Source organism: Choloepus didactylus, chromosome 1 (genome assembly GCF_015220235.1).
Source record: "Choloepus didactylus isolate mChoDid1 chromosome 1, mChoDid1.pri, whole genome shotgun sequence".
NCBI lineage: Eukaryota > Metazoa > Chordata > Mammalia > Pilosa > Megalonychidae > Choloepus > Choloepus didactylus.
The window spans coordinates 243169500-243185103 of record NC_051307.1 but is presented as its reverse complement, the minus strand read 5'-3'; the positions used below and the strand labels follow the sequence as shown (position 1 = coordinate 243185103).

Sequence of the window (15604 nt, the reverse complement as noted above, 5' to 3'; positions counted from 1 at the left end):
GTACACTGGAAATAATATGCTAAGCTTCTAGTAAATGCTTGGCACTTAGGTGCCATAAAATTAGTGGTCATCAGTATTAGTAATAAGTATTCTGACAATATTGCTTACATGTTTGGGTCCTCTATGCATGTAAAGCAAGGTAAACTGGGAGAGAGTATCAGCAAATCCATTTGTAACTTTAGGCTTTACACATATAGACTAGTAATTACTGTCATTACATAAAACTAGATCTGGTTTTTAGAGCAGAGGGCTGAGTTTCAGAAAATCAGTATTGAATTACTTTTAGGTGATTGATATATTTCTTTATTGGACTATGTTGCCACTGTTTGATTCTTGGTAATGTAAATAACATATGCTTTGAGATCCTTAGAGAAAAGATGCCATTGAAACAGCTAAATGCCGTATTCCTGAAGAGTCTTTATCAAATTCTAATATTATTTCTTTTTCTGCTGGACTGTTGTCCTTAAATGGCTGAACTCTAATCTTATGATAGAGCTAATTTTGCAGGGTGATGTGACAAAACAGATCATTTTTCTGACAGGAAAAAGGCTTATTTTTCTTAAACTAGTGGGTCATGAAATGTAAGTAGAAATGCCTTTTGATGGTCTTAATCTCTTTAATGGCATGTGCATTCTCATAGCTGAAGAGGAAGGGTAAATTGTTTGAAATTCCCCATTCTTTCCTATTAGATTTTTCCCTCTACTTTGCCTGTTTATTTTAATATGCTTGTTAAGAGATGTGGGCATTGTCTTGTCCTTACACAGAAATTTCCTTAGAGAGTATAAGCCTTAAATTAATGTTTTACTTCAAATTCCATGTGAGTCCTAGGAAAGAGATGTTTAGTTTGTGCAAGATCTGTATTTCCTAAACAACTTGTGCAGTTTGTTCAAAACCATAATTACATGGAACTTTTAATAGGAAGTGAGACCTGGTAGGTCTGCATAGGTTGGTGTGAAATAGACACCAATCCCAAAGTAATTTGGACAGAGAATAAAAATATATATGCAGGGGCCCCCTGAGGAGCTGGGGGACGATGCAGAGGTGTTGGGCTTCCTCACCTGGATTGTTGCTGATGTTTTCACAAACATTGAGGACTGGCGGTGTGATGTGCCGAGTCCTCTATCATGGGACTTGCCCTTATGAATTTCATTACTGCAAATAAGAGGCTATACCTGCTTATAGTTGTGTCTAAGAGTCTTCCCATGAGAACCTCTTTATTGCTCAGATGTGGCCCTCTATCTATAATTTCTTTCTGTATCTCGAGAATTTATATTGCTCTTCCAAGTACTCTGAAATAAAAATTATCTTTTTAGTTTTCACATTGCAAAAATAACTGATTCCAATGTTTTGGTAGTTAGGCTTTGTTTGTTTGTCTTGGCTAAAATGAGGTGGCAGATTTGGATATTTAAAAATTAAAAAATTTAGATTCAAAATTTATGTCACTAATTACTGACTAAGCATTAGCATTCTTCTAAATGGTCTAATATTTGCTAGTAAAATGAAAAACAAAACATAGTATTTTCCCCCTGGTATTATGATAATTTGGAGGCAAAGGAGGATTAGGAGGACAGAAGTCTAAGGTGCAGATTTGGATTAGCCATTGTGTTAGTAAGTACTCATTGAATACCAGTTATTTGCTCAGTACTGTTTTATGGATTTTGGATTTCACATGGCACCTCTTTAGGAAGCTCACCTTTCAGCAAGAAGAAAATTTAAAAAGTAGCTAATTATTGAAGGCCACACAGTTTGTATTATGGAAATAGATTAGTGTTGAAGTGGTTAGAGAAGAATTTAATCTGTGTCCTCTATTTGATGAATTTTTGGAGAAAAGGGATAATAATGGAGGTATGAAAAATAAGATGAAAGAAGGCATGGAGACAGAAATTATAGGCATACTTTGGAAATACCTTAATTTAAAAATATTTTATTGCTAAAAAATGCTAACCTTCAGCTGAGCCTTCATGAGTTGTAATCGTTTCACAGGTGGAGGGTCTTGGCTCGATATTGATGGCTGCTGACTGTAATCAGGGTGATAGCTGCTGAAGATTTGGGTAGTTGTGACGGTTTCTTAAAATAAAACAACAGTGAAGTTTGTTGCATCAATTGATGCTTCCTTTCATGAAAGATTTAGCATGCAGTGCTGTTTGATAGCATTTTACTCACAAGAGAACTATCTAATTGGAGTAATTCCTCTCAAATCATGCTGCTGCTTTATCATCTAAGTTGATGTAATATTCTAAACCCTTTGTTTTCTCCCTTGTTATGGTCTCTTTGAAATGTTCTTTTATTGTATGTTTGTTTTCTTTTTAACTTTTTTTTCATACAGTTGATTTAAAGAAGAAGGGAAAGTTAAAAAAAAAAAAAAAGAAAAACAAGGAAAAAAAAGATGTAGTGCCCCCTTGAGGAACCTGTGGAGAATGCAGGGGTATTCGCCTACCCCACCTCCATGGTTGCTAACATGACCACAGACATAGGGGACTGGTGATTTGATGGGTTGAGCCCTCTACCATAGGTTTTACCCTTGGGAAGACGGTTGCTGCAAAGGAGAGGCTAGGCCTCCCTATGGTTGTGCCTAAGAGCCTCCTCCCGAATGCCTCTTTGTTGCTCAGATGTGGCCCTCTCTCTCTGGCTAAGCCAACTTGAAAGGTGAAATCACTGCCCTCCCCCCTACGTGGGATCAGACACCCAGGGGAGTGAATCTCCCTGGCAACGTGGAATATGACTCCCGGGGAGGAATGTAGACCCGGCATCGTGGGACGGAGAACATCTTCTTGACCAAAAGGGGGATGTGAAAGGAAATGAAATAAGCTTCAGTGGCAGAGAGATTCCAAAAGGAGCCAAGAGGTCACTCTGGTGGGCACTCTTACGCACACTTTAGACAACCCTTTTTAGGTTCTAAAGAATTGGGGTAGCTAGTGGTGGATACCTGAAACTATCAAACTACAACCCAGAACCCATGAATCTCAAAGACAGTTGTATAAAAATGTAGCTTATGAGGGGTGACAATGGGATTGGGAAAGCCATAAGGACCACACTCCACTTTGTCTAGTTTATGGATGGATGAGTAGAAAAATAGGGGAAGGAAACAAACAGACAAAGGTACCCAGTGTTCTTTTTTACTTCAATTGCTCTTTTTCACTCTAATTATTATTCTTGTTATTTTTGTGTGTGTGTTAATGAAGGTGTCAGGGATTGATTTAGGTGATGAATGTACAACTATGTAATGGTACTGTAAACAATCGAAAGTACGATTTGTTTTGTATGACTGCGTGGTATGTGAATATATCTCAATAAAATGAAGATTAAAAAAAAATAAAAAAAATAAACCCTTTGTTTTCATTTCAACTGTGTTCACAACATCTTTGCCAGGAGTAGATTCCATCTCAAGAAACCACTTTCTTTGCTCATCCATAAGAAGCAATCCTCATTTGTTCAGGTTTTATCATGAGAGTGCAGGGTTCAGTCTTATCTTCAGACTGCACTTCTGTTCTAGCTCCCTTGTTTTTTCCACCACATCTGCAGTTACTTGCCCCACTGAAATCTTGAACCACTCAAAGTCATCCATGAATGTTGGAATCAACTTCTTCCAAACTTTTGTTAATGTTTATTGACATTTTGTTCTCTTCCATGAATCATGAATGTTTTTAATGGCATTTAGAATGGCTTTCAACTTACTTTGCCCAGATCCATTAAAGGAATCACTGTCTAGGGCCTTAAGAAATGTATTTCTTAAATAATAAGACTTGAAAGTCAGAGTGACTTCTTGATACATGGGCTACAGAATGATTGTGTCAGCAGGCATGAAAACGACATTCATCTCGTACATCTCCATCAAAACTGTTTGGTGACCAGGTGTATTGTCAATGAGTAGTAATATTTTGAAAGGAATCTTTTTTTTCTGAGCAGTAAGTCTCAACAGTGGGCTTAAAATATTCAGTAAACCATGCTGTAAACAGATGTGCTGGCATCTACACTTTGTCCATATACAGAGCACAGGCAGAGTAGACTTAGCATAATTCTTAAGGGCCCTAGGATTTTGGGAATTAAATGAGCATTGGCTTAAACTTTAAGTCACCAGCTGCATTAGACCCTAACAAGAGTCAGCCTGTCCTATGAACCTTTAAAGCCAGGCATTGAATTCTCCTCTCTAACTATCACAGTCCTAGGTGGCATTTTCTTCCAATGTAAGTCTGTTTCATCTACATTGAAAATCCATTTCATGTAGCCACTTTCTTCAGTTATCTTAGCTAGATCTTCTGGACGATTTGCTGAGCTTCTATATCAGCCCTGGCTGCTTCACCTTGCCTTTTTTTGTTACAGAGACTGCTTCTTAAACCTCATGAACCAACCTCTTCTCACTTCAGACTTTTCTTCTTCAGCTTCTTCACCTCTCTCAGCCTTCCTAGAATTAAAGAGAGTTAGGGCCTTGCTCTGGATTAAGCTTTGGCTTAAGGGAATGTTGTGGCTGGTTTGATCTTCTTTCCAGACCACTCAAACTTTCTCCATATCAGCAATGTCTGTTTCGCTTCCTTATCATTTGTGTGTTCACTGGAGTTGCACTTTTTATTTCCTTCAAGAACTTTCCCTTTGCAATCACAACTTGGTATCTGTTTGATATAGGAGTCCTAGCTTTCAGCTCATTTGGACTTTCAGTATGCCTTCCTAACTAAGTTTAATCATTTGTAGCTTTTGATTGAAAGTGAGAAGTGTGGGACTCTTCCTTTCACTTGAACACTTAGGAGGCCATTGTAGGGTTATTAATTGGCTTAATTTCAATATTGTGTGTCTCAGGGAAGAGGGAGACCCGAGGAGAGGGAGAGAAATGGGGAATGACCAGTCAGTGGAGCAGTCAGTACACATTCATTTATTGATTACTTGTAGTCTTATATGGGTGTGGTTCGTCGTGTCTGAAAACAATTATAATAGTAACATCAGAGACCACTGATCACAAATTGCCATAACAGATATAATAATAATGAAACAGTTTGAAATACTGTGAGAATTCCCAATATGTGACACAGAGACACAAAGTGAGCACATGCTGTTGGAAAAATGGTGCTGATAGACTTGCTTGATGCAGGGTTCCTACAAAGCTTTGATTTGTGAAAAAAAACAATATCTGTGAAGCACAATAAAGTAAAATGCAATAAAACAAAGTATGCCTGTAGTCTTACATTGGGTATTTTTGCAGTAGTGAGACTAGTCTAATCCATTTGCTGACCTTTTGGTGATGTAAGCTTAGTAGGCATTAACAGAAGAATTGAGGGACAAAAAAAGGTATAAGATTTAAAAAGACTAGATAGCAGAATGGAAGAAGAAAGTCCTACATTATCAGTAGTTAGTTTAAACGTAAATGGGTAAACTCTAGTCAAAAAGCAGAGATTGGCAGAATGCTTAAAAAAGCATAACCCAACTATATGCTATCTACAAGAGACTCACCATAAATTCAGAAGACATGAGTAAGTCAAAAGTGAAAGGATAGAATAAAATAGACCATGCAAGTAGTAGCCAAAAGAGAGCTGGGGTAGTCATACTGATATCAGATAAAATAGACTTTAAGTCAAAAACAGTTATGAGACACCAAGATAGTTGTTATATACTCTTATAGGGGTCAATTTCACCAAGAAGCCCGAACAATTATAAATATGTATGCATCTAACAGCAGAGCTCCAAAATATATGAAGCAAATACTGATGGATTTGAAGGAAGAAATTGACATTAATAGTAGGAGCCTTTAATGTACCACTTTCAATAGTGGATAGAACATCTAGACAGAAGATCAGCAGGAAAATAAGGACTTGAAAAATACTCTAAACTGACTAGACTTAGCAGACATATAGAAAACTTCACCCAACAGCAGCAAAGAATACACATTCTTCTCAAGTGCACATGGATCATTCTCTGGGATAGACCATATGTTAGGTCACAAAACAAGTCTCAGTAAATTAAAAAATATTGAAATCACACAGTGAATCTTCTCTGACCACAATGGAATGAAGCTAGGAATCAATAACAGAGGGAGAAATGGGAAATTCACAAATACATGGAAATTAAACAACGTACTCTTAAACAACCAATGGGTTAAAGAGGAAATCAGAAGCAAAATTAGGAAATACAGTGAGGAAAATGAAAATACAACATGCCAAAATTTATGGGATTTGGCGAAGGCAGTGATTAGATGGAAATTTACAGCTCTAAATGCTTACATTAGAAAAAGGGAAAGACCTCAAATTAGAGACCTAACTTCAAAACTCGAAGAACTAGAAATAGAAGAGCAAACTAAACCTAAAGCGAGCAAACTGAAGGGAATAAAGATTAGAATGGAGATAAATGAAATAGAGAATTAAAAAAACAATAGAATCAACAAAATCAAAAGTTAGTTCTTTGAAAACATCAATAAAATTTACAAACCTTTAGCTAGACTGACAAAGAAAAAAAGAGGACACAAATGACTAAAATCAGAAGTGAAAAGGGGGACATTACTACTGATCCTGCTGAAATAAAATGGACTATAGGAAGAGTCTATGAACAACTGTACACCATCAGGTTAGATAACCTAGGTGAAACAGACAAATTCCTAGAAGCCCACAAACTGTTTCTACTGACTCTAGAAGAAATAGATAACAATAAAGCAAAAACTAGTAAAGAAATTGAATCAGTAATCAAAAACTTTCCATAAAACAAAAGCCTGGGACCAGATGGCTTCACAGGGGAATTTTATCACACCTTCAAAGAATATTATGCAGCTGTAAGACGAAATAAAGTCATGATGCGTGCAACAACATGGATCAACCTTGAGGACATTATGTTGAACGAAATTAGCCAGAAGCAAAAGGACAAATACTGTATGGTCTCACTAATATGAACTAAACTATGATGAGCAAACTCGGAGAATTCAAGTTAAGAACACAGGTTATCAGGAGGTAGAAAGAGGGTAGAGATTGGGCATTTGATGTTAAAGGAGTAAAGAATGTTCAACAGGATTGATTGTAAAGATACAGAAATGAATAGCACAATATTGTGTGATGATAGTACAATATTGTAAGTATAATGAACAAAGCTAAGTGTGAGTATGGTTGAAAGTGGAAAGCTAAGGGCATGTATGACACTGGAAGGAAAGGTAAAGGATAAAAACTGGGACTGTATAACTTAGCAAAACTTAGAGTGGACAGTGATGGAGATTAAATGTAGAAATATAAGAAAGTTTTTACATGAGGAAGAACAAGTGAATATTAACATTGCAAGGTGTTGAAAATGGGATGATATATGGGAAAAATACAATCAATGCAAACCAGGGTCTATAATTAACAGTAACATTGTAATATTCTTCCATTAATTGTAACAAAGATAATATACCAAAGCTAAATATCAACAGAGGAGGATATAAGGGAGGAGTATGGGATTCTTGTTGTCATCATTTCTCCTTTTTTATTATGTTTCATTATTTTTTATTCTTATTTTTTTCCTTCATCTTCGTTTTTTTGGAGGAAGAAATGGAAATGTTTTAAAATAGATTGTGGTGGTAAAAGCATAACTATGTGATTATTCCAGGAGCTATTGATTGTTCACTTAGGATGGATTGTATGGTGTGTGAATAAAACTGTTTAAAATAAACAGAAAGATACAGGTGCTGGAGAAGATGTGGAGAGAGAGATATACTTATTCACTGTTGGTAGGAAAGTAGAACAGTACAGCCCCTCTGGAGGGCAGTGTGGTGGTTCCACAGGAGGCTAAGTTAGGGTTGCCATATGATCATGCAACCTCATTATTTGGTATATACTTGGATGAACTGAAAGCAGGAACACGAATAGGCATATAAAATGTAGCTGTGGACCTTTGCATATTATTAGGAAATAATTGACAAATGAAGACTCAAAGCATAAAGTGTATTTATTGCCTAATCTAAATTTAGAAGTTAGTGGGGCAAAGATCGGGTTAAGGCATCAGGGCATCTAGAATAGTGGCTGTGTATTCCAGTTTTACCTACATATCCTATTCTGCTCTTTTGTTTGTTTTTCCACAATATAACAACTCTTTATTAGATGGATTCACATACGCAACAGACCAATCATGATCTCTGAAATTTAACAGTCACATTTAGTGAAAGCCTGTTCATGTTGTCTCTCAACACTTTAATTGTAAAGGACTTCCTTTGAATTACCTTTACAAAGCCTTATTCAAAGAAGAGTTTTAGCACCAGTAAGACAGACTCTTGATAGCAGTTTTATTTCATTCATCGTCATCATCATCACAAACAAGAAACACACAATTTCTTCCTCTTATGTGCATGGCATTGTGAAATGGGTGCTACACTCTGCCTGGTGGTACAAAGTTTATAAGTACAATATGCCAGTACAAAGATGAAGCCATTAAAAAGAGCTTAATAACAACTGCTATGAGACAATTAAATCTGGGGTATTGATGGAATCTGTGAAGAGATTTAGAAACAACCCACAAACTCAAGCATTATAGTAAATGTTTTACTTGGGAAGGGAAGAAAGAGAAACTTCCTATGTGCTACTGAAGGATTTTCTAAATTGCTCCAAGCTTTCTTTCTTTCTGCTCTTGTCTATAAATATTGCAAAGCATTGTGAGCTGCATTGCTTTGTGTATTGCCACAGGAGATGCCACGGTCATGACAGACTGATAGGACTGGTTGACAGTTCAGGGGAACATTGATACTGTCCATTGGCACTCAGTTTTTGCCAAATATGTTGTATTAAAACCTTGTTCCTTGACAGTTTCACTAAGCAGCTGGATGTAATCTGTATTTGGAATATTGAGGAGGCTTCTTTTTAGTAAGTTGATCTTTTCACCAGGAGAATTCCTCAACGAATGCTAAGTACATCCTAAAAAATGCCCTACTGCACTTGTCAAAGAAATCTGATTCTCTGGAGAAATGATTGCTGAATTTTTTGAGAAATTTCTCAGCAGTGTTTCACTTGGCTTCTTTTTCTTTTTTGATGCCCCCTTTCCAGTTTCCATAAATGACTCAAGCCTACAAATTGTAGTACATTCTCTTATCAGCAGTTCCTCCCTCCTGGGAAAGGGTATATTCAGGAAGTCTACAGCCATGATGAATAGTCAATTCCTGTAATGAACCAATAGGATTAAGCTGGTTCTTTGGTTGCTTGGAAGGGGCAAGCATTAAGGGGTCAGGAACTGCAAAGCAAATATTTGGCATTGGCTTCCAGAATGTTTATGGCAGCTTCTGTAGCTATGTTTCTCCAGGTTCTCTACAAGTTATATCACCAACGGTTACTCTGAAAGTGAAAGCAAGCACGTATAATTTGCACATCCGATCTTTCACATTCATAAACCAGGTTGTTCTTGGTCTTCATGCCATATTTGTGTTAATACCTGAATCGCTGTTTTTCCTTTCTCTGCTGTAATCATCTTCCCTAAACTGAATGTCTTGCTGTCCTCGCACTCCAGAGGTGAGCCCACGGCGCTGGGTCTGCTCTGGGACATGGTGAGAAGAGACCGTTCGGCTGCGGGAGGAAGAGTGGTGCGGAGCGACATCCTCATTCCTCGGGTCACCGGGTCGCTGAGAGGAGGGCTCCAGCTACACCTCCTCGGCCACCTCCCCTCCTCCGGCTCCCCTACCCCACCCTGCTTGAGTCTCTGTTGGGATCCTATTCTGCTCTTGATTAAGAGTAATGGGAGTCAGTAATCTGTGGTGTGTGATAGCTCTTATCCCTGATAGAAGCTTCATGTGGATGATTTCTGTATCTGCATCATCAACCTAGATTGCCTGCTGCCAGCTGGATACCTCAATTTCCTGAAATTTAATATGTATTCTACAAAATTCCCTGGCATTTTGCCATGACCTCTTCAAATTCCAATGTATCTGTACTTCCTCTAGTTTTATTTAATCTTGATTGACTCATCATTCAGTTTGCCAACTAGTCCACAAAACTTGGGGTTATCTTTGACTTCCTCCTGTTCCTGGCCCTCTACATTGTTCAGTAAATGTATATTTTACTTTTGAAATGTCTCTTCTCCATTGAGCCAGCCTTCAGGCTGTTCATTTGTTCACTCATTCACTCTTTCATTTATTTTGACACATTTATTGAGCATCCATTATGTGCCAGGTACTGTACTAGGTACTAGGGATATGGTGGTAAAAAAGACACATCAGCTTCCTTCCCTTATAGAGATTATATCCCAGCTTTCATTGTTTTTCCCCATTTAGATTATTATGATAGCCACCCTTGTTTATTTGGTTATGGATATAAAATATACTTATTTTAAGAAGAGCAAGTATTATAGAAATGTATAACATAGAAAGAGGGAGATTCCCTGTGTTCTTATCATCCAGAGATGCCACTAAAAATAAATTGATATATACTTCTCTAATTTTTTTTCTTCAACATGTGTCTAGAAACCTTCTAACACATCTCTGTGCCCTTGCTTCCTTTGCTGTCTGATGTTAGTCTTCAGCTTAAAAATCATTCAGTGTATTCCATCACCCACCGAATGAAGTCTAAATATCTTTAGTGTGGCAATTGCAACCCATTAGGATTTAGTCCCTGTCCACCTTTCTTGTATTCTCCAGAAACTTTCCCAGAAATGGCCCTTCTTGGAAGTGTAAATAAAAGATCACAAGTATGCTGCATTATTTTTCCCAGTATGACTAGTAGTACTCTGAGTTGGGGAAGCAGGTTAGTATAGGTACAGTAATAGTTTATTCATCTTTCTTCTGTATTCCTGCCCATCCCCACTCACCTTGGTTACAGGGAAATTAAAAAAATTTACAGGTGTATTCTTAAAAATTAATGCAGAAGAGACATGAATGAACATTTGCAAACTGGTGTTCATGGAGGCAGTAATCATGATTTGCAAAGGGTGCAGATGACCTAAGGGTACATTGGCTGAAGAATGGAATGGTGTACTGTGGTGTACGCATACAGTGGAACATTGAGCAACTACAAGAAGGAGTGAAGCTGTGAGACACAACAAGGTGAATGGATCCTGTACACAGTATTTGAGTGAAGTACACCAGAAATAAAGGCAAACACTTTAATGCCTCACCAATATGGACTAACTACAATGTGTAAACTCAGAATTGAATCTTAGAACATAGCCTAATGTGGACATAATTATTGTAATAGTCCCTAGATTGTAAGCTCTTACAGCAGTTAACTCTATCCCTGAATTGTAATGCCTGTCTCTAAACTTTGAGATGCTGATCCCTTAGCGTATAACCTGATTGGTCTCTGGAACAACGCATATCTCTGAGACACCTGAAACTCAGAGCTAGAGCTCGGCAGATAAGAATGTCAGTATTAGTGCATACAGCCACTGTTAAAAAAAAAAAAAAAAAAAAAGCTGAAAAAGAGCCCAGACTTCAATTAGTGATATGAATAAAGCAGGTCTAGTTAAAAGCAGGGCAAGCCAGGCCAAAGGGTAAAGGTTGAAACTGACTGTGTTTTAAAACTTCAACTTCCATATGAGACCAAAGGAAGAGATATCTATTCGGTACAGGATCTAAATTTTCTAAACGGTACAACTCTGCAGTCAATTTGTTCAAATACCACAATTGCATGGAACTTTCAATAGGAAGTGAGATATGGTAGGTTAGTATAGGCTGGAGTGAAATAGTGACACATCCCAGAGTAATTTGGGCAGATAATAAAAAATATATTTACAGCCTCCCCCTCCCCAGCCCCAAGGATCTGGGGGAAGGTGCGGATGTGTTGGACTTCCTCACCTGGACTGGTGTTGATGTCACAAATATTGGGACTGGCGGTTTGATGTGCTGAGCCCTCGATCATGGGACTTGCCCTTATGAAACTCTTACTGCAGAGGAGAGTCTAAACTTGCATATAATTGTGCCTAAGAGTCTCCCCCTGAGTACCTCTTTGTTGCTCAGATGTGGCCCTCTCTCTCTAACTGAGCCATCTCGACAGGTGAACTCGCTGCCCTCCCCCCTACGTGGGACCCGACTCCCAGGGGTGTAAATCTCCCTGGCAATGCAGAATATGACTCCTGGGGATGAATGTGGTCCCGGCATCATGGGACTGAGAGTATCTTCTTGACCAAAAGGGGGATGCAAAATGAGATGAAATAGTTTCAGTGGCTGAGAGATTTCAAATGAAGTCGAGAGGTCACTGTGGTGGACATTCTTATGCACTATATATATAACACCCCTTAGGTTTTTTTTTTTTTTTTTTTTTTTTTTTTTTTAAATCATCATTTTATTGAGATATATTCACATACCACACAGTCATACAAAACAAATTGTACTTTCGATTGTTTACAGTACCATTACATAGTTGTACATTCATCACCTAAATCAATCCCTGACACCTTCATTAGCACACACACAAAAATAACAAGAATAATAATTAGAGTGAAAAAGAGCAATTGAAGTAAAAAAGAACACTAGGTACCTTTGTCTGTTTGTTTGCTTCCCCTACTTTTCTACACATCCATCCATAAACTAGACAAAGTGGAGTTTGGTCCTTATGGCATTCCCAATCCCACTATCACCCCTCATAAGCTACATTTTTATACAACTGTCTTCGAGATTCATGGGTTCTGGGTTGTAGTTTAATAGTTTCAGGTATCCACCACCAGCTACCCCAACTCTTTAGAACCTAAAAAAGGTTGTCTAAAGTGTGCGTAAGAGTGCCCACCAGAGTGATCTCTCGGCTCGTTTTGGAATCTCTCTGCCACTGAAGCTTATTTCATTTCCTTTCACATCCCCCTTTTGGTCAAGAAGATGTTCTCCATCCCACGATGCCGGGTCTACATTCCTCCCCGGGAGTCATATTCCACGTTGCCAGGGAGATTCACTTCCCTGGGTGTCTGATCCCACGTAGGGGGGAGGGCAGTGATTTCACCTTTCAAGTTGGCTTAGCCAGAGAGAGAGGGCCACATCTGAGCAACAAAGAGGCATTCAGGAGGAGACTCTTAGGCACAAATACAGGGAGGCCTAGCCTCTCCTTTGCAGCAACCGTCTTCCCAAGGGTAAAACTTATGGTAGAGGGCTCAACCCATCAAACCACCAGTCCCCTATGTCTGTGGTCATGTTAGCAACCATGGAGGTGGGGTAGGCGAATACCCCTGCATTCTCCACAGGCTCCTCAAGGGGGCACTACATCTTTTTTTTTTTTTTTCCTTGTTTGTCTTTTTTCTTTTTTTTAACTTTCCCTTCTTTTTTCAAATCAACTGTATGAAAAAAAAAGTTAAAAAGAAAACAAACATACAATAAAAGAACATTTCAAAGAGACCATAGCAAGGGAGTAAGAAAAAGACAACTAACCTAAGATAACTGCTTAACTTCCAACATGTTCCTACTTTACCCCAAGAAAGTTACATAATATAGCAACATTTCAGTGAACTTGTTCCTACTACATCCATCAGAAATTAACAGACCATAGTCATTTCTGGGCATCCCCAGAACGTTAAATAGCTTATCTGTTCTTCTTGGATTATTGTTCCTCCTTCCTTAATTGCTCTCTACTGCTAGTTCCCCTACATTCTACATTATAAACCATTTGTTTTACATTTTTCAAAGTTCACATTAGTGGTAGCATATAATATTTCTCTTTTTGTGCCTGGCTTATTTCGCTCAGCATTATGTCTTCAAGGTTCATCCATGTTGTCATATGTTTCACCAGATCGTTCCTTCTTACTGCCGCGTAGTATTCCATCGTGTGTATATACCACATTTTATTTATCCACTCATCTGTTGAAGGACATTTGGGTTGTTTCCATCTCTTGGCAATTGTGAATAATGCTGCTATGAACATTGGCGTGCAGATATCTGTTCGTGTCACTGCTTTCCGATCTTCCGGGTATATACTGAGAAGTGCAATCGCTGGATCGAATGGTAGCTCTATATCTAGTTTTCTAAGGAACTGCCAGACTGACTTCCAGAGTGGCTGAACCATTATACAGTCCCACCAACAATGAATAAGAGTTCCAATTTCTCCACATCCCCTCCAGCATTTGTAGTTTCCTGTTTGTTTAATGGCAGCCATTCTAACCGGTGTTAGATGGTATCTCATTGTGGTCTTAATTTGCATCTCTCTAATAGCTAGTGAAGCTGAACATTTTTTCATGTGTTTCTTGGCCATTTGTATTTCCTCTTCAGAGAACTGTCTTTTCATATCTTTTGCCCATTTTATAATTGGGCTGTCTGTACTATTGTCATTGAGTTGTAGGATTTCTTTGTATATGCAAGATATCAGTCTTTTGTCAGATACATGGTTTCCAAAAATTTTTTCCCATTGAGTTGGCTGCCTCTTTACCTTTTTGAGAAATTCCTTTGAGGTGCAGAAACTTCTAAGCTTGAGGAGTTCCCATTTATCTATTTTCTCTTTTGTTGCTTGTGCTTTGGGTGTAAAGTCTAGGAAGTGGCCTCCTAATACAAGGTCTTGAAGATGTTTTCCTACATTATCTTCTAGGAGTTTTATGGTACTTTCTTTTATATTGAGATCTTTGGTCCATTTTGAGTTAATTTTTGTGTAGGGGGTGAGGTAGGGGTCCTCTTTCATTCTTTTGGATATGGATATCCAACTCTCCCAGCCCCATTTGTTGAAAAGACCATTATGGCTCAGTTCGGTGACTTTGGGGGCCTTATCAAAGATCAGTCGGCCATAGATCTGAGGGTCTATCTCTGAATTCTCAATTCGATTCCATTGATCTATATGTCTATCTTTGTGCCAGTACCATGCTGTTTTGGCAACTGTGGCTTTATAATAAGCTTCAAAGTCAGGGAGTGTAAGTCCTCCCACTTCGTTTTTCTTTTTTAGAGTGACTTTAGCAATTCGAGGCATCTTTCCTTTCCAAATAAATTTGATAACTAGCTTTTCCAAGTCTGCAAAGTAGGTTGTTGGAATTTTGATTGGGATTGCATTGAATCTGTAGATGAGTTTGGGTAGAATTGACATCTTAATGACATTTAGCCTTCCTATCCATGAACAAGGAATATTTTTCCATCTTTTAAGGTCCCCTTCTATTTCTTTTAGTAGAGTTATGTAGTTTTCTTTGTATAAGTCTTTTACATCTTTGGTTAAGTTTATTCCTAGGTACTTGATTTTTTTAGTTGCTATTGAAAATGGTATCTTTTTCTTGAGTGTGTCTTCAGTTTGTTCATTTCTAGCATATAGAAACATTACTGACTTATGTGCATTAATCTTGTATCCCGCTACTTTGCTAAATTTGTTTATTAGCTCTAGTAGGTGTATCGTTGATTTCTCAGGGTTTTCTAGATATAAGATCATATCATCTGCAAACAATGACAGTTTTACTTCTTCTTTTCCAATTTGGATGCCTTTTATTTCTTTGTCTTGCCGGATTGCCCTCGCTAGCACTTCCAGCACAATGTTGAATAACAGTGGTGACAGCGGGCATCCTTGTCTTGTTCCTGATCTTAGAGGGAAGGCTTTCAGTCTCTCACCATTGAGTACTATGCTGGCTGTGGGTTTTTCATATATGCTCTTTATCATGTTGAGGAAGTTTCCTTCAATTCCTACCTTTTGAAGTGTTTTTATCAAAAAGGGATGTTGGATTTTGTCAAATGCTTTTGCAGCATCTATTGAGATGATCAATTGATTTTTCCCTTTCGAGTTTTTAATGTGTTGTAATACAT

The 15604-nt window shown here is 38.0% G+C and overlaps 1 protein-coding gene and 1 pseudogene across 1 annotated transcript in view; one reads left to right on the top strand and one right to left on the bottom strand.

Annotated features, from left to right (window-relative positions):
• LOC119508756 (transmembrane and coiled-coil domains protein 1) overlaps positions 1–15604 on the top strand; it is a 330776-nt gene that overhangs the window by 78921 nt on the left and 236251 nt on the right. The window lies entirely within an intron of this gene.
• Positions 8441–9471, bottom strand: LOC119527139 (annotated as a pseudogene).